At 37.0% G+C, this 23,220-nt stretch overlaps 1 long non-coding RNA gene across 5 annotated transcripts in view; it reads right to left on the reverse strand.

Moving 5' to 3' along the window:
• Window positions 1–23,220, reverse strand: part of Gm30620 — a 71,807-nt gene that overhangs the window by 33,883 nt on the left and 14,704 nt on the right. For 3 of the 5 annotated variants that reach the window (XR_386086.2, XR_001782523.1, XR_386085.3), the window contains exon 2: window positions 6,527–6,701. The exons of 1 other annotated variant lie outside the window; for it this stretch is intronic. This is a non-coding gene — a long non-coding RNA (predicted gene, 30620). Of the gene's footprint in view, window positions 1–6,526; window positions 6,702–21,256; window positions 21,291–23,220 lie in introns of all 5 variants that reach the window. One more of the 5 variants, XR_386084.2, reaches the window with a different exon arrangement.

Below are 23,220 nucleotides of genomic sequence, written 5' to 3' on the forward strand. Positions count from 1 at the left end.
AAAAATGTCTCTAGCCAGAACTTCAGCCTTGCACAGCCAATGGCTCTTGTTGGCTACAGAGTCCTCCAGATTCACCATGCCATCCTCTCATATGGCATGAATGGAGATTTATATTACAGTTTGATTATATGATCAAACTAACTCTAAAGACAGACAGTTGCCTTTCACCTGCTCAAACGAAGGACAGGAAATCATTCTGAATTGATCTGTGCACCCTGAACATCCCATACAGATGTCTTTATAGAACTATGTGCATTGCTTGTGAGATTTATATATTACTCAATGAAACATCAAGAGGGAAACCCTGATAGGATTTGCCCTTGAGGATGCTGAGATGTACAAACCTGTTGCTCCATCTCTCTTACTGATCCTGCTTCAAACTGATACTGTTTCCAGAGACTTGCTTCTAGAACAACTTCAAAAAGGACTGCTGATTCCAAATGCCATTTGTTCATCTAGCTCTACAGATTGTTCCAGTCAGTACTTAAATTAAGCCCTGCACTTTCTCAGCACATAGAGAATGGACAATAAATAATCCCAGCTAGGTTCTTTAGATTTAACGAGGTTTTCAATTTCCTTTTGGTCCCCCAAACAGAAACTTTTTGCCCCAATTCAACAAGAAGCAATTATAATAGCATTATCACCCCAAAACCTTGAGTTGGGGCAGATGATTTTGGTTACATTCTGAAATATAGATATGTTGTTACTTTAAGGGCTGATTTACAAATAATTATAGTTTTAGACAGGGAGGTAACTAAAATAGAGGGCTTAAACTCAGGGATGTCCATCTTTCCTCTTCTCTATCCTTCTTTTTTTCTTAGATATGTGAAAGGGGTTTGAAACATAACAAGGGGTATACAGTAATATTATAAGAAATTAGACAAATAGGAATGTATTATTAAATTTACTCTTAAACAAAAGCATTTTATAGCCATCTTACATTGGTAGAGATCTTTATATTTTAAATAACAATTAAAGTTATATTTTCTTTTTTTTAAATTTATTTTTATTAGGTAATTTCCTCGTTTACATTTTCAATGCTATCCCAAAAGTCCCCCATACCCACCCCCCCAATCCCCTACCCACCCATTCCCCCTTTTTGACCCTGGCGTTCCCCTGTACAGGGGCATATAAAGTTTGCAAGTCCAATGGGCCTCTCTTTGCAGTGATGGCTGACTAGGCCATCTTTTGATACATATGCAGCTAGAGACAAGAGCTCCTTTCTTACATTGGTACAGAAATTTGTATACTGATATAGGTTTAAAATTTTCATCAGTGTAAATCTTTGTATATTGATATAAAATTTAATATTAACTTTGTTACAACAAAATATATATATGTTTCAACTCTTGTATAGGTATTGTGCCTATGCAGTTCATTTAAAAGTACAATGCTTAGCCTACTTCTTTTAATAGCTGTTATTACAAACTGTTTAGAATAATTAAGTAATGCAAGTTAATAGTTAGATCGTAAAGCCGGTGCACACCTTTAATCCCATCACTTGGGAGGCAGAGGCAGGCGGATTTCTGAGTTCGAGGCCAGCCTGGTCTACAGAGTGAGTTCCAGGACAGCCAGGGCTACACAGAGAAACCCTGTCTCAAAAAACAAAAAACAAAAAACAAACAAAAAAAAAGTTAGTCAAAATTATGTCATATTGCATACTAATTTAGTTAATTAAAAATGTTTTCATAGTTATTCAAATAGTATGTAGCTAAAAAAAAAAGTTTAACATTTCAGATATGCTTTATATAGATAGATAATCCACAAAAGCATCAGAGCCACAGAATATGGCATTTAACATCAATGGGCTACTAAAAGATTCTTTGGTTATGAGACCGATTACTCTTGACAGTATAACCATTCCACTTCAAGGAAGAGGATGAGCATCAGTATAGCCATACAGAATTGCATCAACTGTGGCAAGCTGGCTACTGAGCAAGAAACTGCCCATACTTCAGCTACAGAAAAAAAAAAAATACTCTGCAAAAAGGACAAATGGTTACAGGAGAGTTGACTACTAAACTCTGCCAAAACAGGGTAAGCTAGTCCTTCATAATCCTTGCTTAACTCAGGGTTTGTCAGATGTTTTGGGCCAAAAGATAGCTACTCCAAAGTTATAAGTTATAAGGAATATTGCAGACTGTTCAGGTGGTAAGATGTCTCTATCATTTCTATGATTTTTGGAAGTTGCATCCCTGTGGTTCCTGTATAGTCAAATAATATTTAATATCCTCTCAGATCTCTGATGGGGTTGTAGACTAGATAGTTATAGTGTCACAATTACACTTTAGTTGCTTAGGATTTAAGAAGATGTTCTGGGTCTAAAAAAGTTGTTTTAAGAATGGTGATGCAAGTTAAGATAAAAATAATTTAGATACAAAATTCTAACTCACCAAGATAGGATAAATGATAAAATCCCTTATCTAAATTGCCAAATATAATGAACTAGAAATTATAAATGCATATCATACTTTGTAATTTTCCTAATTGTTATAATTGTATTCAATTTGTATCTGGGAGAAAAGGAGCCTTTTATTGGACTAAAAAGGGAAATTGTTGAGATTTGATCAGTTGCTATGTATTGTAATGTTAAGTGCTGGCTCTCAAGGCTTGGTTGTCCCAGAAAGAAGAGAGTCCATGTTGCAGGAAATATTAAAAACAAAACAAAACAACAACAACAACAACAAAAACAAACCAAGTCCACCAACTCTCTGTTGGGCAGCACCTTGCTCCAGTGTTCCTACTGCAACTTGCAACCCTTTCTAGCTAGTCTCTGCTGTGCCAGATTGCTGTGTTCCCAGCTTTCATTTGCTTGTCCTGGGCGCTGCCACTAGTTCTTGCTCAGCCATAAACCCATATAGTCTGAGATTCCACATTCCAGTAACTAATGGAACTGCCAACCTCACAGTTGGATATCACAATACCCAGTAACCTGGTAAAATCAAGACTATTAAAGCTTAATTAACCAGTCAGATTTATGTATCAATAATATCACAATTTACAGGATACCAGTGCAATAATTTCAGAGCCAATTGAGAATGGTAAAAGCTTTATCCCAGTTAATCTAACCTTATGACAGCACAACACCTTATGAGTGGTAAACGCCATGCTAGCTAGGGCTTCCTTCTCCCCATACCCTGAGACGCTCCCTGTCTCTGCAGCTCTCAGCTCCTCTGTACTGATATAATGGACAGGGAAAATCCTGAGACAAGTCCCCGGGGATTAAGTTTCAAGTCTATTAACTCCAGTTTAAACTTTAAGATCATAACCATGAAATGATCTATGATCTGTGCTTAAACATAGACCTATAATTCAACAGTTACCTTTACCTTTACAGTGCAAACACAGTATAAGTTACAATAATGCATTTGTAGTCAAATTCTAGCAATCCTGTGTCTTTCACCTTGTCCAATAATAATGTAAACTTTGATTTTACAGGCCTTTTCCTAGATAGTTTCTCAGAATACCTTTTCTTTGGACATTTCCATGGATGTGGCTTTTGCCTCTTTGTGTTGAGGCTTTGTCTTTGTCTGTGTATTTTAATGCTAAGTGTGGTCGCCCAAGGCCTGGTTGCCCAGAGAATCCAGAGTCTGCACATAGATCAAAATGACACTAATGATCTTAACCCCTAATTATTTATGTTTGGTAAATAAAAATGCCAACAATCAATAGCTGAGCAAAAGAGACATAGGTGGGGTATAGGGTTCCAAGGCTTGGGGTTGGAGGAAGCCACAGGAGAGAGAAGAAGATGGAGAGAGGAGTAAGACACCATGGGTTAGGAGTGAAGAAAGCATGATCATGATGTCTGGCCAGGTGTAGTTAAGAGTAGCCCAAATAATAAAACATAGTAAGTAATAAACCAGAATTACTAATAAGAAATAGATTTTAATAGCATAGCCGGTAGATATCTTCCCACCATGAGTGCTAATAATGACTTGTTGTAAATAATAAAATTTATGTGTCTTTTATCTGGGAACTGAATAATCACAGGCTGGATAGAAACCCCTGACTGGAATAAAAAATATTCAACTACATCCTTGAGTTTTTACTGAAGTTCTATTATTCCAAAGAGAAGGTTCAATGAAGTCTACCGTGATAACCGTATTTGAAATGGTCATCTTCTGGAATTGGTCTTGACTACCCTGCTTTTATAATAGTTAGTTTATTGCATTTGAAAACACTGTATGTTTATTTTTGTCTGCAATTGTTTATTAACTGTTATTTCTAGCTGGCATGTTAATTTTTCAAGAGCAATGATTGGTATGTGATTGATTGATTAGTGATACATTAAACATTTCGATACCATTACTTGGCAAAATAAAGTTTTGACAATGAGGGGCTGGAGGGATAACTCAGTCTGTAAATTACTTCTTGTACATGAGTATCTGAGTCTTTGTTTCTGGACTTGTGTAAAAATGCCAGGCATGAAGGGTAAGGAGGAAGAAATAGGTAGTACCCGGTGCTTGCTGACCAGGCATTATGGCTAAATTGGTAAGCTCTGGGTTCAGTGAGAGACTCTGTCTCATAAAATAAGGTGGCAACCAACTGAGGAAGACACCTCGCTTCTATACATATGTACACACATGTCCACATTCACACACATGTGCATATATACAGGATATTTCAATAAATACTATTGTGTGAATAAATAAGATACTGCTCGTACACATCTCAGCAATTTTGTATCTGAGTCCTGTTCCATTCCACAGGAATGTCTGTAAGAGTTGTGTCTTCACTATGTCTTGCTTTGTGGCTTCAATTTTATATCCAGGATCAGGAACCATATTTTCTTTCCTTCAATGTTTTCTTAATATAACTATTTCAAAGACCAAGGCCTCTTTTTTTTTTTTTTTTCCAGCAGCTAAAGTGTTCAGCATTCTTGACTCAAACTTTCTCTGCTTGAAATGAAGACAGTAAAGTAAAAAGGCAGCTGTGATTTATCCTGTCATGCATAAACATCTCTTCATTCCTAAGAGCACTGGGAATAGAAGGCTGAGAGCAAGGTTCAGAGGGCTCTACTTTGGTCCTTTTGATACTGACTTATATTTCTGTGGTTTTATAACTAGGGCATTTGATGTTACTCTTATGTATAGAAGCCAGCCTTTATGCTTTATTCCAACTGTGCTTTTAAAGTTAATACATTCTGCTTTATGATGCTCAATATTTTTAAATTCTTTATTGCAGTGTCAGATAAAATACAGCAGTTTTTGAACTTATCTTACAAGGTCATGCTCAAACAATTGCTTGCTTACATCGGTGCAATAAAAATGTGCTTAATATTTGGAAAGCAGCAGCTACCAATAGTCACATGAAACAGGTTTGCAATGCTTTAAATGCATTATTCTCACCAAGATAGTGAACAAAACCCTATTTTTGACAAATGAGAAATTTTGAAATTCTACTTTAATGTATGTTTTACTCTATGATCATTACAACAAACACATCCTAATGTTGCATGACTTGATGGATATTTTGATGTCAGTTAGCATCATTGAGCTGGTTCATCCTCTAAGGAGAAGAGAACAAATGAATGACAAGGCAAATGTACTAGAAATGCAATGTAAGCTAATTTAAATGCCTAGGTCACTAAGAAAAAATTTTAATACTGGTTTCGTAAAACTCATGACATCCTATTAAGGGTTGTTTCTATTAGAAATGTAAATGACATGAATTTTTGTCCATTAAACATACCTAAAAATAATTTATGAAGCATATAAATTTTATTGAAAATTTTATAACTTTAGAAATTAGAAATGGTCATATAAATTTATTCCTAAGAAACTGATTAAATACATCTTACTCTAAAAAGTTCTGATAATGATCCCAGAGTCTACTTTTTGCCACTATTAGTATTGTTATAGTATATTGTAGTGTCCACAGACTCATTTCACATACAATTGAGAAAGGAAGAGAGTAGAGACCTCTGCTCTGCTAACAACCATAGCATTCTTCAAACATTGTGTCTCATGAACCAACTAATTTGACCTTAATCATATAACCTATTTAAGGCTCAGTTTGCATGTCTGTAAAATGAGAATAATAACAGCACCATTGAATAAGATTATTGTGAGGATCAGGTTTAGATTATGCAAAATGCATAGAATAGTATCTGATATGCATGTTCAATACTTGAGGGTTATTATTACTATGTTTTTCTAAAAGAACATAGTGAATATAGCTCCATAAAGTCAGTATGGTCAAAATACATGATATCCCTACATGAAAATTATGTTTTCTATACACTTCACTATGTATAATGAACATTTACATATGTAAATATATATATAAGTGTAAATATATGAGATGCTAATATATTAACACATAAAGTGGATAATGTAATTTCTATGGGCATATTTATACAAAACAATGTGTACAGTTATAATTATAATCATTACAATTATAATTGGAGGATTCTTTACAATTATTATGATAAATGAGTTCATTATTTAAATATAAGTGACATATATTTAAGTACAAATATAAGTAGGATTGTAAAATTTTGTCAAGTATCTTAGATATTAACTACCTGGAATGACTTCCTGTTTTCTCTTCACATAGAAACTTCTAAGCTGATTCTCAAACTTTTAGCTTCCTTGAGGCTGTTGTGCATTAGCAAGTCACTTTGTGTGCTACCTTTTCTCATTCTCCATCTAGACTCAAATTCATTGCTGAAAGGAGTTCCACCCGTGCTTCTTTAAAACCTGCAAAGAAACAACATATCTATCCATCAGAGGCAATAAGTATGAGAGGCAATACTCATTTGATTTGTATAAAGACAGTTGGCTCTATTTTCTGTGAAATATGCAACCAGAGATTAAGCACGCAGTGCATTAAATGTTCTAAAAAATCGTCTGTGCTTGAAATGCACAGATATTTTACTAGTGTTATTATTCCCACATTAATGTTGTACAATAACTATTTTATACAATTATAAATCTCCTAGAAATTATTTGATGTATAAGAGAGAGTTGTATAAGTCATCACAAGTACTATGCAAGTTTAGAGAAGATACTTGAACATTCATGAGTATTGGTATTTGTGGGGAACCTATAAATGCTGGTGGATGAGTATATCATTCTTTCATGGTTATTGAGGAAGCTGGTCACTATATCAGCAGCATGACCATAAAAAATAACTTGAACAATTCCAAATGCTCATTTGGCATACAAAAATATAATCAACAAGGCTTTCAAGTTTTATTTCTACTTGTTTCACTTCTCTACACTCAATTTTCATGTTTACAAAATTGTGAATTGTAACCTATAAATTTGATATGTCATAAGAATTAATTGATATACTATAAACACCTAAAAAGGTATTTAGTACGTGATAATCATCATCATTATTAGTCTTTGAAGAGTTTATGTAACTGAATTTCTTGGCGAGCTCCATAAGTGTATAGGATCTAGCCCTGAGAAACTGCTTCTGGCAAGCCTTGGAATTTGCCTTGAGAAATGGTGTCTCAATGGTGCCTTGTTCATAACTCATTCCTTTTGTGGCAAGGCTTCCCATGGACATTCATCACCAGAATTTTCCACCAATCAATTCTTTACCCAATATTAGAATATACCAAAGCTGGCAATATTATAAGTTGGGTGGCTTGGAAAAAAAGAAAACCTGGAAGCTATTAGCTTGAAAAACAAGAATGAAAAACCACCTAGTGTAATTTTTCTGACTAGAGAAAATAATTGCTTTCTCACAGCTTGAAAATTATATAAACTACTTTTTTAGCCCTCATAGTACAACTGCCATTTCCAATTTTAAAGTAAGTTCATGGCCTCAGGTTAGCTACATAATCTTTGAACTTCAACATTTGAGAGAATTGTTCTTAGGGCAAGGCTGACTCTAGATTTCATTTTATTCTTTTGCCAATTGGCAATATCACTTACAATTGATATTAAAACTGCTGTCAGTAAAATGCTTCAGCCAATCCTTTTCTTATATATTGTTCTTTAGCTCAGCATTCTAGCACTGCTAAATTTTCAAAGTAAGCCTCAGAAGATTAAGGGCATCAGGGGCAGAAACATTTGGAATTGGCAATAGTTTCTCTGGACGTATATTTTAAAGTTTTAGAATTCTTTTTAATTCAGTGTTTAACCTGTTTTTTAGTATTTGATGTATACTCAAAAATAATTATAAGCTATTGTTAGGACTATTATTTGAAGACAAGTTAAAATTATTTATATATTATGTTAATAGTTCATGTGATATAAGATATCAGAATAATGGTATTTTAGTGAAGTTGCTTTCTCTTTCCATAAGAATCTGTGTGGATCATATAGCACTAACAGGAGGCCCTATGATCCACAGAAGCCCTAAAAGTCATACAGATCCACATGTATTATATCTTATTGCTCTGTCATATGAAATACATAACCTGTATGTTGCTGTTAGAATGGATGCCCCCACTTCATGGACTATAACATCATTTCCTTCACCCAGTTGATAGTAAACATAAATTCTATGATACACAGGCAATATTAAAATATCCAAGCACATAGTGTGCATGGTAATTGCAGAGTGGGATTTGCAGATCAGCTAGTGTTATAGCTATCATCGAAATGAAACTCCTCTGACATCATACCTATTTCTAAAACTTTAACCTCTACTTTCTACAATAAAGTCCAGACTATAAATTAAGGAGATTATAGAATTCAACCAAACTTATTTTATCCCCAAGATGCAAGGATGGTTTAACATGATCAAATAATTAAATGTTATACATCAAAGATATAAACGAAAGGTCAGAAACTTCATGTTTATTTGAATTGATGCAGAAATGGGGTTTGGCAAATCCAAAATCTTTTCACTTTTTAAAGCCTTAAGGAATCTAAGAGTAGAATAAACCATACCTTAATATACGTATATGCAACCTCCTTCCAGCCTAGTAAGACTGGCTTAGACCATCTGCCACAGAGGTGGAGCCACCTGCTGTGCTGCTTCTCATCCCTCTCCTTTGATATGCCACTACCTGCTACCTGCCTGAGGTCAAACCTGTTCTCAAGATTTTCTGGAGTTAACACCGAACTGTGATCTTCGCAAGTTCTGACTAAAAGGCTGATCTGACAGCTTCACAAGGAACTTGGAGTGACTGAGAATGGGCCTCCCCTCTTCTTTAATAAAGCATGTTCCCCTACATTAAAGTTGAGCTTTGATTAGGAAAACTTGATTTAGCTCCATTCTTTCTCTCATCCATCTAGTTCCCTCTCTTTCAGCTCAAGTCTGCCTCCTCAGCCGTACCCCGTTTCTTGCTAGCTGCTGGACAGTCTGCAACAGTTTGGCGCCTGAACGGGGACCCGAAAAATGCCAGAAGGACGCTGAGAGAAAGCTGCTTGTGTGGAGCTCCACGGGAAAGTAAAGGGTCTTTCGTATGGGGCACCGAAGCAACAAACAGGTACACATGGTAGCGCTAGCTTAAAATTGCATTTTTTAAAGTGTTGCTGAGGGTGCAGTAGGATATGAACTAAGCTTGAATCAGCGCTAACCCAACGCTGGATCTGCTTAGGTCAGCAGCGAATTAATCAGAACCAGAAACTGGAATCAGGCGGTTGTCCTCACCTTCCAAGAGCTGCTTCAGGCAAGAGGAGTAGGGCTTGAAGTACAATTGGTAGAAAAGGTTTTAGATAGGATAGATTCTTGTTGCCCATGGTTCAAGGAAGAAGAAACTTTAGATTACAGAACCTGGGAGAAAATTGGTGAAGCCTTGAAAATCACTCAGGCAGATAATTTCACCTTAGGCCTCTGGGCGCTCGTAAAAGATGCTTTTGAAAAGGTGATCTCTCAGGGGTCAGATTGTACCCAGGCAGAGCTTGTAGAATCTCAGGAAGAGTGCCTACCAGAGAGGCCCTTCTCAGAAAAGGGTCATCTCAACTCTAAATTTGATAGATGTGGAAACTCTGATGATGAGCTAATTTTAGACAAAGATAACTAAGAAAGAGGAGCTGCCAATTATTTTGATGAGAATTGGCCTTCTTGAGAGTCTCCTGCTCCACCTATGGTCTCCACCTCGGGAGATGCTACTTAAAGGGCCACGTGACTAAGCAAATTAGTGTTTGAAATTAGGCTTCAGAAGTTGACTAATGAGCTTCGGGAGCTAAAACGGATGTTAGATGTGGGGAAGAGTAACTCTTCTGAAGTATATCAAGCACCGCTAGAAAGAGCTGTGAGTCAGGCTCATGGAAGAGGACAGAATACGTCTGATATGCTAGCCTTTCCTGTGGTCGAAGTAATTGATCAGCAAGATACTAGAGTCAGATAATACCAGCCTTTGGATTTCAAGTTGATTAAGGAGTTAAAAACAGCTGTTGTACAATATGGTCTTTCAGCCCCTTTCACTCAAATATTACTGGATACAGTCGTGGAGTCACACTTAACCCCCCTAGATTGGAAAACTCTTTGTAAGGCTACCCTGTCAGGAGGAGATGTTTTGCTTTGGGATTCTGAATGGTGAGATGCCAGTAAGAAAACTGCCGTTTTAAATGGTCAGAAAGGCAAATCAGACTGGGATGTTAACATGCTTCTGGGAGAAGGTCCGTATGAAAGCCAGGCTAATCAGATTGGTTTTCCTGTTGGCGTGTACTTGCAGATCACTGCCGCTGCCTGCCATGCTTGGAGACAGTTACTGGTTAAAGGAGATTATAGTAGGAGCTTAGCCAGCATTCGGCAGGGTCCCAATGAGCTTTATCAGAACTTTGTGGATAGGCTATTAATAGCAACTACTAGAATCCTTGGAAAATCTGACACGGGAAGTCCTTTCATTATGCAATTGGCTTATGAGAATGCTAATGCAATGTGTCGCACCGCTATCCAGCTGCACAAAGGACAGACAGATTTGGCGGGATATGTCTGTCTTTGCGCAGACATCGGGCTGTCTTGTGCTGCTTTTCAGGGGACCACCGTATAAGCAATGTTCTCATGGAAACGAGGGAATAATGCATGTTTTAAGTGTGGAAGTTTGGATCATTTTAAAAGTAATTGTCCTAAGAACAAAGGTGCGGAGAGTGGGCAAGCAAGCCGTGTCCCAGGGATTTGCCACAAGTGCAGGAAAGGAAACCATTGGGCTAGGGTATGCAAATCTAAGCCAGGTGTTCTGGGCTGTCTGTTGCCAGGAAATGAGAGGAGGGGCCAGCCCCAGGCCCTGACCCATTCGCTGCAAAGAGCTTATGGGGTGGTAAACCTGATGCCCAGCCAAAGAGATCAGTTTTTGAACTTGTCAGGGCAAACCCAGGAGGTGCAGGATTGGACCTCTGTTCCACCACCCACGCAGTATTAACCCCAGAAATGGGAGTTCAAACTCTGCCTACTGGAGTCTTTGGACCTCTACCTGCAGAAACTTGTGGAATTCTTTTAGGACGAAGCAGTTCTATTGTAAGAGGTCTGCAGATTTATCCAGGTGTTATTAATAATGGTTATGAGGGAGAAATTAAAATCATAGCTGCTTCCCGTCATCTTGTTATAACTGTACCCGCTAATCAGAGAATTGCTCAACTTGTTTTAATCCCTTTACATCAGTCACCGTATAGATTCTTTAAGAATGAGAGAGGACAGGGTACTTTTGAATCCTCTGATGTGAATTGGGTCCAATCTATTACTAGTCAGAGACCCAACCTTAAATTGACATTTGAAGGAAAAAGCTTTGAAGGATTGATAGATACTGGAGCTGATGTGACAATTATTAGAGGACAGAACTGGCCTTCAGCTTGGCCTCTGACTGATACTCTCACTCATCTTCAAAGAATTGGTTACGATAGTAACCCAAAACGAATCTCCAAATTACTAACCTGAAGAGACGGAGAAGGCAAATCAGGACAAATTCAGCTGTATGTTATGTCAAATTTGCCTGTAACTCTGTGGGGAAGAGATCTCTTGTCACAGATGGGCGTTATAATGTGCAGTCCTAAGGAGATGGTGACTAAACAGATGCTCAGACAGGGACTTTTGCCTGGTCATGGGCTAAATAAGGAGGGACAAGGAATTAAGACTTTTGAAGATACTAAACCTCATTCTAACACTAGAGGTTTGAGGTATTTTCAGCAGTGGCCACTATCTTGATTGCATCCCATGCTGATAAAATTCAATGGCTTAATGATATTCCGGTGTGGGTGGATCTTGGTCTTTACCTAAAGAAAAGATAGAAGCTGCCTCTTCACTGGTGTAGGAGCAACTAGATGCAGGACATTTAGTAGAATCTCAGTACCCTTGGAATACACCTATTTTTATTTTCAAGAAAAAAATCTGGTAAATGGAGATTGTTACAAGATTTAAGAAAAGTTAATGAGACCATGATGCCTATAGGAGCTTTACAACCTGGGCTTCCATCTCTGGTAGCCATTCCTAAAGAATATTATAAAATTGTGGTAGATCTGAAGGATTGTTTCTTTACTATTCCTTTGCATCCCAAGGATTGTGAAAGATTTGCTTTTAGTGTTCCTTCTATAAATTTTAAGGAACCTATGAAGAAATAACAATGGATAGTCCTCCCAAAGGGCATGGCTAATAGTCCTACCTTAGTCCAAAAGTTTGTGACACAGGCCATTCAGCCTGTGAGAAAACAATGGCCTATGATTTACATCATTCATTTCACAGATGATGTTTTGATGTCAGGAAAGGACCCCCAGGATTTACTTTTGTGTTATAGAGATTTACAAAAGGCTTTACGTGATAAAGGATTACAGATTGCTCCTGAAAAGATACAAACTCAGGACCCTTATAATTATTTAGGTTTTAGACTTACTAATCAAGGTGTTTTCCCCCAGAAGATAGTTATTCGCAGGGACAACTTAAAGACTTTAAATGATTTTCAAAAATTGTTAGGTGATATTAATTGGCTTTGCCCCTACTTAAAGCTTACTACAGGGGGGTTGAAACCTTTATTTGATATTCTTAAAGGGAGTTCTGATCCTACCTCCCCTAGATCTTTAACCTCAGAAGGGTTGCTGGCCTTACAACAAGTGGAAAAAGCTATTGAAGAGCAATTTGTCACTTATATAGATTACTCTATGCTTTTACATTTGTTAATTTTTAATACGATTTATAAGCCTACAGGATTGTTATGGCAAAAGTCTCCTCTAATGTGGCTACATTCTAGGATTTCTCTTAAACGTAATATCTTGCCATATTATGAAGCAGTAGCTCAAATGATTATACTTGGAAGGAAGCAGGCACTAACTTATTTTGTCAAAGAGCCATATTTCTTTTTGCTTCTCTGCATACAGGAGATGCTTCTAAAAATGTAATTGATCATTGCCTACAAGCCTTTAATGCCATGGGATTGCCTAAACTTATTAAGACAGATAACAGGCCATCCTATTCTAGCAAAAAATGTACTTCATTTTGTAAAGAATTTGGCATCAAACATAAAACTGGAATTCCTTATAACCCCATGGGACAAGGAATAGTTGAACATGTTCATTACACTTTTAAAAATTGGCTTTTTAAGACAAAACAGGGGCAGTTATATCCCCCAAGGTCACCAAAGGCACATCTTGCCTTTGCTTTATTTGTTCTAAATTTTTTGCAAACTGATGTTAAATGTCAGTCTGCAACAGATCGCCACTGGCATCCAGTTACTTCTAGTTCTTCTGCCATGGTAAAGTCCTGGACCCATTAACTAACAAATGGAAGGGTCCAGACCTGGTCCTAATCTGGGGAAGGGGCTCTGTCTGTGTTTTTTCACAAAAAGAAGGTGGAGCTTGATGGCTGCCTGAGAGATTAGTTCGTCAACTGGACACAGATCCTGAATCTTCTAGTAAATATGACTCTAACCTTGATTATGGGTAAAAATACTCTTTAGCCGAAAAGTTAAATCAGAGCACAGGCTCCACTCCCAGAGAAGCTGCAGTCTTTCTGCAATTCTCAAAGCCAGCTCCCCAACACTGGGAGGCCAGAGCCTGAGCTTGATCATTGCTAATTTGCAACTGAATAGAGTACCTGGACTTCTTCAAAGCAGCTTTTATACTGTGGCCTTTCACTGTCCCACCTTTGTTTTTCAAGCAGGTCAGTTAATACCACCACCGTTCAGCCTGACTGCAGCAGGTGTAAAATCTTGCTTCCAACAACACAAGTGGCAGTTATTATTATTGTACATCAAGAAGCATTCTAGTACATATTGTGGCTTTGGTCTGAATTGGGAGTATGGTGTGCTATGAGGGCCTGATAGTCAGTGATGGGCAACCAGATCACGGAATCATACCAATCTAAGACAGAGGTATATGCCAAAAGGCCGTGGCTGTTGATAATACACCACAGAGCCATGTTTGTGTGAATTATAACACAAACTAGCTGCACATAGACTCCAGGATGGAATTGGGTGGTTCAGGAGGATCTGAGATCCTAAGACAGGCGGGGCCACCAGCCAACCTTAACTCCCAGGCAGGACTTTAGAGCATAAATAAATTTTATGCCTCAGTCCAGTTTTGTTTAATATTATTTAATGAGGGGGAAATGTAACTTCCTTCCAGCCTAGCAAGGCTGGCTTAGACCATCCACCACGGAGACGGAGCCACCTGCTGCTCTATTCTTTCTCTCATCCATCTAGTTCCTTCTCTTTCAGCTAGAGTCTGCTTTCTCAGCCGTACCCTGTTTCTTGCGAGCCGCTGGATGGTCCACAACATGTGTGTGTACACATACATACATATATATATATCTCAATCCTAAAGCCAGCAATATACCAATGGGGGATGATATTTCCCCTACAATCAGGAATTAGGAAACTTTTCACTCTCTTTACTCTTATTAAATATTGCTCTGAAGTTCTTCATGAGATAAGGGAATACAAAAGGTATGCATAGGAAAGAAGTGAAATCATCAGTGTTTGTATGTGATACAATGAAACACCACAAAGCTCTGCCAGACAATGCTCAGATCCAAAGAACACTTTCAGTAAAGCATAGGACACCAAGAAAACTAACAGCTTTTCTATACACCAGCAACAAACTTGCCAGGAAAGAACTCAAGAGACTTGCTTGAGTATCTACATTAGCTCTGAAGAGAAGGAAAGCATGAAGGGAAGAAGGCAGAGCTCTAGCAATAGACCTAACTACATGCAGTCTTTACCTTACAGAAGAAAGAAAGTAAACAGTACACTAGAACATAAAAACAACCCCCAGACTCTGGCATTTGTCAGACTTTGTATTTGGAATGTAACCTTACAGAGTCAACATAATATCATCCAAATACCAATGACTTTCTTTACTCAGCTAGCCAAACCAACTCTAAGAAAGATCAGGGCTGGAGGTATCAAAATACTTCATTCAAGAGTATACAACAATGAAATAGTAGCAAAAGCAGCAGGGTACTGTAATAGGTCAGACTAATAGAATAATAAAATGGATTAGAGGTTCCAGAAATATATACAAACAGCTACAGTCATAGAATCTTTATTTAAAGCATGAAATGGAAGAACAACAGCAAAAAGTAACAACCTTCTTAGCAAACGGATCCAGGAAGAGTAGAAACCCATATACTAAAACTGGCAGATAAAAACAGAGGTAAAAAATTTGCAATGCTGGCAAAGGCAAGGGATTTCTGAAATAGACTGCAGCGGGTCAGAAACTATTACCAAGCATTGACATATATTACTTAAAATTAAAAAGCTTTTGCACAGCAGAGAAATTCACCAACACACATATATGCATAGAATTTAAATTAAATTGAAAATTCTGAAGACATTTAAAGGTGTCTGTCTAAGTGATTACATTCATATGACATGAAAGCAGAAAGAGTAAATATTTGGAAGGAGGAAGAGAACAAGAAAGTGGGAAGTTGGGGAGCAGTAGAGAGTAGTCGGGATGTTAAAGAGAACAAAATGCCAAGATTTACATGGAAACTGTCACAATGTAGCTCATTTCTTTGTATGCTTACTAGTCATCAATTTTAAAAAGTGAATGTTATTTCCTAAGAAGAGGGATTCCACTGAGACTTAAACAAAGAAAGTAGATAAAGCTGCCTGTGAAATAAAGCAGTATGAATTTCAGGTTTCACAGACTTCAGAATGTAGATTCTCATAAGTTTGTTGAAACAATGAAAGGTGAATCCCCACAGAATCATCAATAACTAATTTCTTACCAGTAGTGTTTTTTTTTTTAAATGAGAAAGAGAGATACACTACTCTTTTTCTTTTCTTGTTCTATATTATGGAATGTAATTTTCTCAAATATAACAGAAATGAACTCTCCCTATATAAAAATCAATGTGTTCCCCTCTAGAATTTCAAATTATAGTGCTGTTTTAGAAGCATCGTTTTCCTTCTGCAGTAGCATTTTGTCTAAATCTTTGTCCTGTGGCCTCAATGAATGCACTTGGCAGGAAGAATTGAAGAATAGGGAAGGGGAGAGTTCCTGTGAACACAAGCACCTTGGGAAATCAGCAAAGATGGGAAACAAATACATAAAAGCCATCCCGTGCAGAGTATATGCTTTTAATGGGACTTCATTCAAAGTGCATACTTCTTAAAGTTTGCCTCAGCATGGTGGTGGCTTTCTGTAGAGTAAGTTTGTGAGCACTTAGAAGTTTTCTTTCACTTCTCTTTTTATCCTGTTCACAATGAGTATAGATAGAACTAAGAACAACTATACTTTATAGCAAGACTTATAAAATTGTCCATTGGTTTCCTGGGAACTTTAGAATCAAGGCCAAAGATAGCCCCTTTTATAAAATAATAAGCTGGGCCACTAGAGGAATGAAAGCACAACAGGGACTTCCTTGGAGGGTAACAGCTCTGACTCCTGGAATGTTCTAGAAAACACACTTTCTAAAGTATTTGTTCAGGGGAAGAGTTCTGAATCCAATCAAATTCTGAGGTAGAGCTGAGTTGCAATCAACCTCAAACTAATGAATGAGCGTATCAGTTTAAAAAAGACTCAGATCCAGAAGGTATGAACAGAATTCCTGAGATGAAAATTAAAAGAAGAAAACAGCAAAATTAATTAGTGCAAAGAATAGAATAGAATAGAATAGAATAGAATAGAATAGAATAGAATAGAACCACAATAAGCCTGGATTAAAAATACATACAGCAGACACAAAATCTTAGCAAGAGAAGGCAGTGGTAGGGAGACTATGCATCAGTCACTGAAGGCACAGATTGCATTGAAGTTACACATCCTCTAGTTGTAAGATTCTGAGTGATTATATATTTTTCAAGTAGCAATATTTTTATCCACAAAGATATAATGTTTAAATGCATTAATATTTTTCTGTGTGGCATATGTATACTTTTGTGTGTGCACATTTGTATGCAGGTGTATGTACACATGCATATATATACATATGTGTGTGAGTGGGTACATGTGTGTGTGTGAGTTTGTGTGTGTGTGAACATGTGTGTGTATATGTGTGTGTGTGTGTGTGTGAGTGGGTACATGTGTGTGTGTCTATGTGTATGCATATGTGTGTGTGTGTGTGCCTGTGGAGACCAGAGGTTACTACCAGTTGTCTTCATCTACTGCTCATCATCTCTCTTTTGAGGCAATATCCTAGATCTTGAGATTTTTGTAAGAATAGCTGGCAAAAAAGTTCTAGTAGTCTTTTCCTTACCACAAGGATTAAAAGTGTGCCTCATACCAGAATTTTTATGTGGGTGCAGAAACTTAGGTCTTTCTGCTTGCATGGTTCCATAGCTCATTCAACACCTTTGAGTCTATGCTGACATCATTCCTTATCCAGACGCAAGTAAATAGATGCACAACAGAAAGTCTTGCTCAATGTGCTGAAAGGATGTGATATTTTAAAACTATCTACACGTGATGCATATATTAAAGACGTTTAGTGATGACGAATTCCTCAGTATTTATTACTACAGGGGAGAAAGACTTGGAGATGGAAAGCAGGTCAGAGTGTACTTGCGAATAATGAGATGAGTGATATATGATGTGAGGATTCAGAACTGGCCTGGGCCAAATCACAGCAATGTTCACAAATCAGGCAGTGAACACTAAATGCATTTTAAATGTAATGGGAGATGTATAGCAGACATTACAGCAGGACACCATTGTGGATTGTGAAATGGATTGTTATGGGATGTAGACTGGAGCTAGGAGGCAAATTAGGAAGCTATTGCAGATGTCTGGGGGAGAAATAATAATAATTGTTTGAAATAAGGCAAGTTGTGAAGAAGAGAGAGCAGCACAGATTGGGATGTGTCCTGGAGGTAGTATCATTAAAACTTGCTAAAAGATGGAATTTGGGGAGTAGTGAAAGGGGAACCTGGTGAAACAACTGCCTTTTTTATTCAGCTGTTCAGTCCTTTTATATTTGATATGATAATATAATTACATCATTTCCCCTCTCTTCTTTCTCCCTCCAGACCTCCATGTACCCCTTCCTTGCTCTCTTTCAAATTAATAACATTACTTAAAATTAATTGCTGTTGCATATTTATAAAGAGATGATGAAGCAAGCTAGCAAGTTAAAAATGTCTTTGTGATTTAAGTTTAAAATGTGCATTAGATATTTGAATACAAATGATATATGTTTGAAGCCTAATCAAAAGACAAGCTCCAGGTCATATATTTATATACATATATATGTATTTATGTATTTGTGTGTATGTATATATGTCATATATATCAATGTATATATGTCATGTATATATGTATATATAAATAGAGAGAGAGAGATAAAAATCTAGAGATGTGTGTGTATGGAGATAGAGATAGAGGTGGAGATAGAGGTAGAGGTAGAGGTAGAGGTAGAGGTAGAGGTAGAGGTAGAGGTAGAGGTAGAGGTAGAGGTAGAGGTAGAGGTAGAGGTAGAGATAGAGATAGAGATAGAGATAGAGATAGAGAGAGATAGAGATAGAGATAGAGATAGAGATAGAGATAGAAAGACAGATAAATACTCCAGGTGGTTTTTTGCCTTTAAGGGAGATAGTAACTAATTTACCCACTACAGTTCCATACATATTATGGGATGTCAAACAAAGCAATGTGTGAGCATTGACCATGTTACAGGAGTCACATCAGAAACTGGACACTACTTCCTATTCCCATAGGAAGATCACTTTCCCCTGGTGCTTATGAAAGTTAGGCCATGGTATTGCAGAGACGTGGGTCTACTGCTATCCTTACTTACTATATAACAGGAGCAAGGTACCACCGTCTAGCTAGCATACAGGATGCTGACAGCTCAGTTTGTTATGTCAGCTCTCTGTATATATTATTTTCTTGCTCTGCTAGACAAAGACAATTATTGTAACTGGGAGAAATAGGTAGAGAGAAGAATTATGACTCTGTATACACTCTTTTTTTTTTTAATTTACAAGTAGCAAACTTTTGGCAGAGACAATGCTGTCTAGGGTACCTCTAGGTCAGGAAGCAATTGAGACAAAATACTTTGGCCTTCTCCAAAGACAAGTGATGGGCTCCTCCAATTGCTGCTTATGACCCCAGAGGTTTTACTTCAGTATAAATAACGAAGGAGCCTCTAGAAATAATGTGCAAGGTAAATCTTCCCTAAGTACATAGGCAAGAAAATGGGAAACCTTAAGTGGCTGTAACTTTTGCATGCACCTAATTATCGCCAATAATGGCAATGCCTGAAGCCTGAGAAACAGGGAGCTGTTTTTCTGAGCTGTCTTGAAGCTCTCTCATCTTTACACTTTGATCCTGCCATCTGACTCTGTTGATTCCCCTCCACGGGGCCATTGTTGCCTGGACTTGCACAGCCCATGGAAAGCAAGCAGTTTTTGAAAACTGTTATATGACACACATGTTCACTTCACTTTTATTAGATCCCACACTTGGAGTCTTTTTTTTTTTACATTGTACACAATGTCTAAGGCAGAGATTATGCAACCACTTCTATAGAAGCACAGTATAAATTCTTAGAATTTCTAGAAATTTGAACGGACATCAGAATGAGAAAAAAAAAAAAAGAAGAAGAAGAACAAGTAAGACTTACTTGTTAAATTGGTTACCCAAAAAGAAAAATGGAAGAAATATACTGGATCAAGAAATGAAATAGGGTATGGCAGCTTATATCATTTTAATTTTGGGTTTTCTTTTACATTTTAATCAAAATATAATAATATTACTTGGCGTGAATCCACCCAACTCCTCCTCATGTACACTCCCTTTAATTCTTTCCATATCCTCTCCCTCCATTTTACATTGATGACATCTCTCCCTTTAATTATTGTTACATATATGCACACAAATATATAAATAGAACTTACCATGTTTATTTAGTGTTTCTTGTGTGTATATAGTTTCAGAGCTGACCTCAGAGCAATGGATAACCACGAAGTGACTGTATCTCTGGGAGAAATTAATTCTCCCTCTATTCCCAGTCTTATTGTCTTGGTTCTTTGTCTAGAGGCCGAAGCTCATAATGCTTACCCCTTCCCCACTAGAATGTCTATTTGGTGTTGTCATTGTTCAGTCTAGTGTAGTTAGTCATTGTCGAGATATCCAGGATGTATTTACCTGTCACTTCTAGAAGACACAACCTCACAAAAGACTTTCTTGTCTCTTGCAATAGTTTCTCTTCTATGAAGTTTCCTGAGCCTTAGGTGTTGTGATATAGATGTGTGTACTGGGACTGAGCTTGCCAAAATCATTGTATTATGAGCAGATGTGGTTGACTGTATTGATCTCTGTCTGGTTTACAAAGAAGTTTCTCTTATGTATAGTGAGACCTATACTTATGTGTGAGTATAAGGGAATGTTTTAGAATATAGTTAAAATTTAAGATAATCTAGCAGTGGTAGTGAGTTTTCTTTATGATCTAAGACCTCTCACCCCAAAAATTAAGGGAGGTTTCTAGTACTGGATGTAATTTCTCTTCTGTTGAGTGTGCCTTAACTTCAGTAAAAATCTGTTATTACCACCAAGATATGAACATCTTTACTCCATATTTGGGAATATCTTGCAGTGATACTCATTGTTGTGGATCACTGTCACCATAGCTTGGTAGAGGGTTTCATGTTAGATCTAGCTCTCTCTCTCTCTCCCTCTCTCTCTCTCTCTCTCTCTCTCTCTCTATATATATATATATATATATATATATATATATATATACATATATATATGTGTGTGTGTGTGTGTGTGTGTGTGTGTGTGAATGAGAGGGAGAGGATATATTCAAACAAATAAATATTATTTAGCAAATAGGTAGATAATGAAAACATGGTACATTTACACAATGGAATACTATTGAGCTGTAAAGAAAATGAAAACGAAATCATGAAAACTTCAGGTGAATGGATAGAACTAGGAATGATTGTAATGATAGGCCCAGAAAGATATGTTCTTCTTACCTGAAATTCCTAACTTTGAAGCAGGTAGGATTACCTGGAATATGCAAAGAAACGAGGGCAATGAGAAGGGACAATGGGAAGGGGGATAGAGAGGGAAAAAGCAGGCTACAGGTCATAGGATTAGTAAACTGCAATAACAGGGATGGAGCTTTAAATGGAAAGTAGGGAAGAAGAAGCTTAAACATGTCATGCAACCTCCAACAAAGCCAAGGCATGAGGATTACTGTAATTTCAAGGCTGTCCTAGGGATGTAATGGACTCAAGTCTAGTCTGCGCTACAAGCAGAGAGGGAAAGTCTTTCAATTCCAGATAGTGATGTGAATTCAGAGCATGAGTCAAGAAATAGATTTCCACCTGATTCTTACACAACTTAAAATTTTAACAGAAGTAAGATAAATTGTCATATCACTAAAAATAATTACTGTTACCAGTTTTTGTATTGTCAGAAAGATTTCTTAAACTACATGTTTAGCTTGTTCTTATGCATAATAAAATGTGTACATAAAACGACAAAATAAGAACACAAGTGGGCTGGAGAGATGACTCAGTGGTTAAGAGCACTGATTGCTCTTCCAGATGTCCTGAGTTCAATTTCCAGCAACCACATGGTGGCTCACAACCACCTGTAATGGGATATGATTCCCTCTTCTGGTGTGTGAGAAGACAAACCATTCAGGTTATATCAAATCAATCAATCAATCTTTCAATCACTTTAAGATAATACAAAAACAACTGGTGGTTATGAAACAAACCAGGATTTACAAAATTAGCTTTATTTACAAAGGTTCCATGAGGCTGGACAGATGGCTCAGTGGTTAAGAGCACTGAATGCTCTTCCAGAGTTCTTGAGTTCAAGTCTCAGCAACAACATGGTGGCTCACAACCATCTGTGATGTAATCTGATACCCTATTCTGGTGTGTCTCTAGAGAACAAGAGTCTACTCACATACAATAAATGAATTAATAAATACATAAGTCTTTATAAAATGTTCCAGTTCCTTTCATCATTTTGTCTTCTCTGGGCAACTATGATGTAGTTGCTTTGCTGTGAGAAAGGCGAACTAGCTTATTTTCCATCTTTTTATAAGCTTTACTAAGAATTCTAGTCCATACTTTTTCAAAGTAGCCTACAGAAACCCAGTGAGGTTTTACTGAAGGACTCTGGCATGCCAAAATCCCCAAGCTGGGCTTTAGTGATACTAAACAGTAGAGCTTAGGCAATTGTTTTATTGAATTGTAATTGGCAACCAATGTTCTTGGGCTCTGTAAATGTGGATTCTTTCATTTTATATAATATTTTCTCCAGAGAGGTTTAGTAAAGAGCTGATCATCATCTTCCAGTTTTGTCTTCTGGAAACTCTTGGTTATACAATATTTTATCTATTGAATGCAATTTGCTTTACTATGTATAGTCTCTGAATCAGTCAGAGGACCTGTTATATTCCATTGAATGTAATGCCTTTATATACTTTAGTATAAATAAACCCAGATTGTTCACTGAGTCATCAGTTGATGACATTAAAATTATTTTCAATTTGAGGGTAGTTTTCCGTTACCTACTATAAATGATTGAATAAAGTTTCTGTGAACAAGTGCCTTGATTTGCATTGAATAGTTACATAAGAAAAACAGCAATAGTCATCATGTGTGAGTGAGTCCAACTTCTAAAGATGTACAACTTTCCATGATGTTTTGCGTTTTGTAGGTTCTGTTGTGGCACAGACATTGTATATGAACATTTTGCCTTAAATAGCTGTTTTACTGTAGTATTAGTGAGTCTTTGGGTTTCTGGCTTCTTTTTGCGTTTCCCTAATATCTAATTACATTAATTACCTACTTTATGTTTATATGGCAATCATGTCTTTTGTAATGATCAATCAAATCGAATTGGCTTCAATTTTTAGTTCTTTGCTAACTTTTTAATTATTAGTTGTTTATATGTTTGAGAGTATTATTTCTTTGTC

The sequence above is a fragment of the Mus musculus genome, chromosome 18 (assembly GCF_000001635.26).
Source record: "Mus musculus strain C57BL/6J chromosome 18, GRCm38.p6 C57BL/6J".
Lineage (NCBI taxonomy): Eukaryota > Metazoa > Chordata > Mammalia > Rodentia > Muridae > Mus > Mus musculus.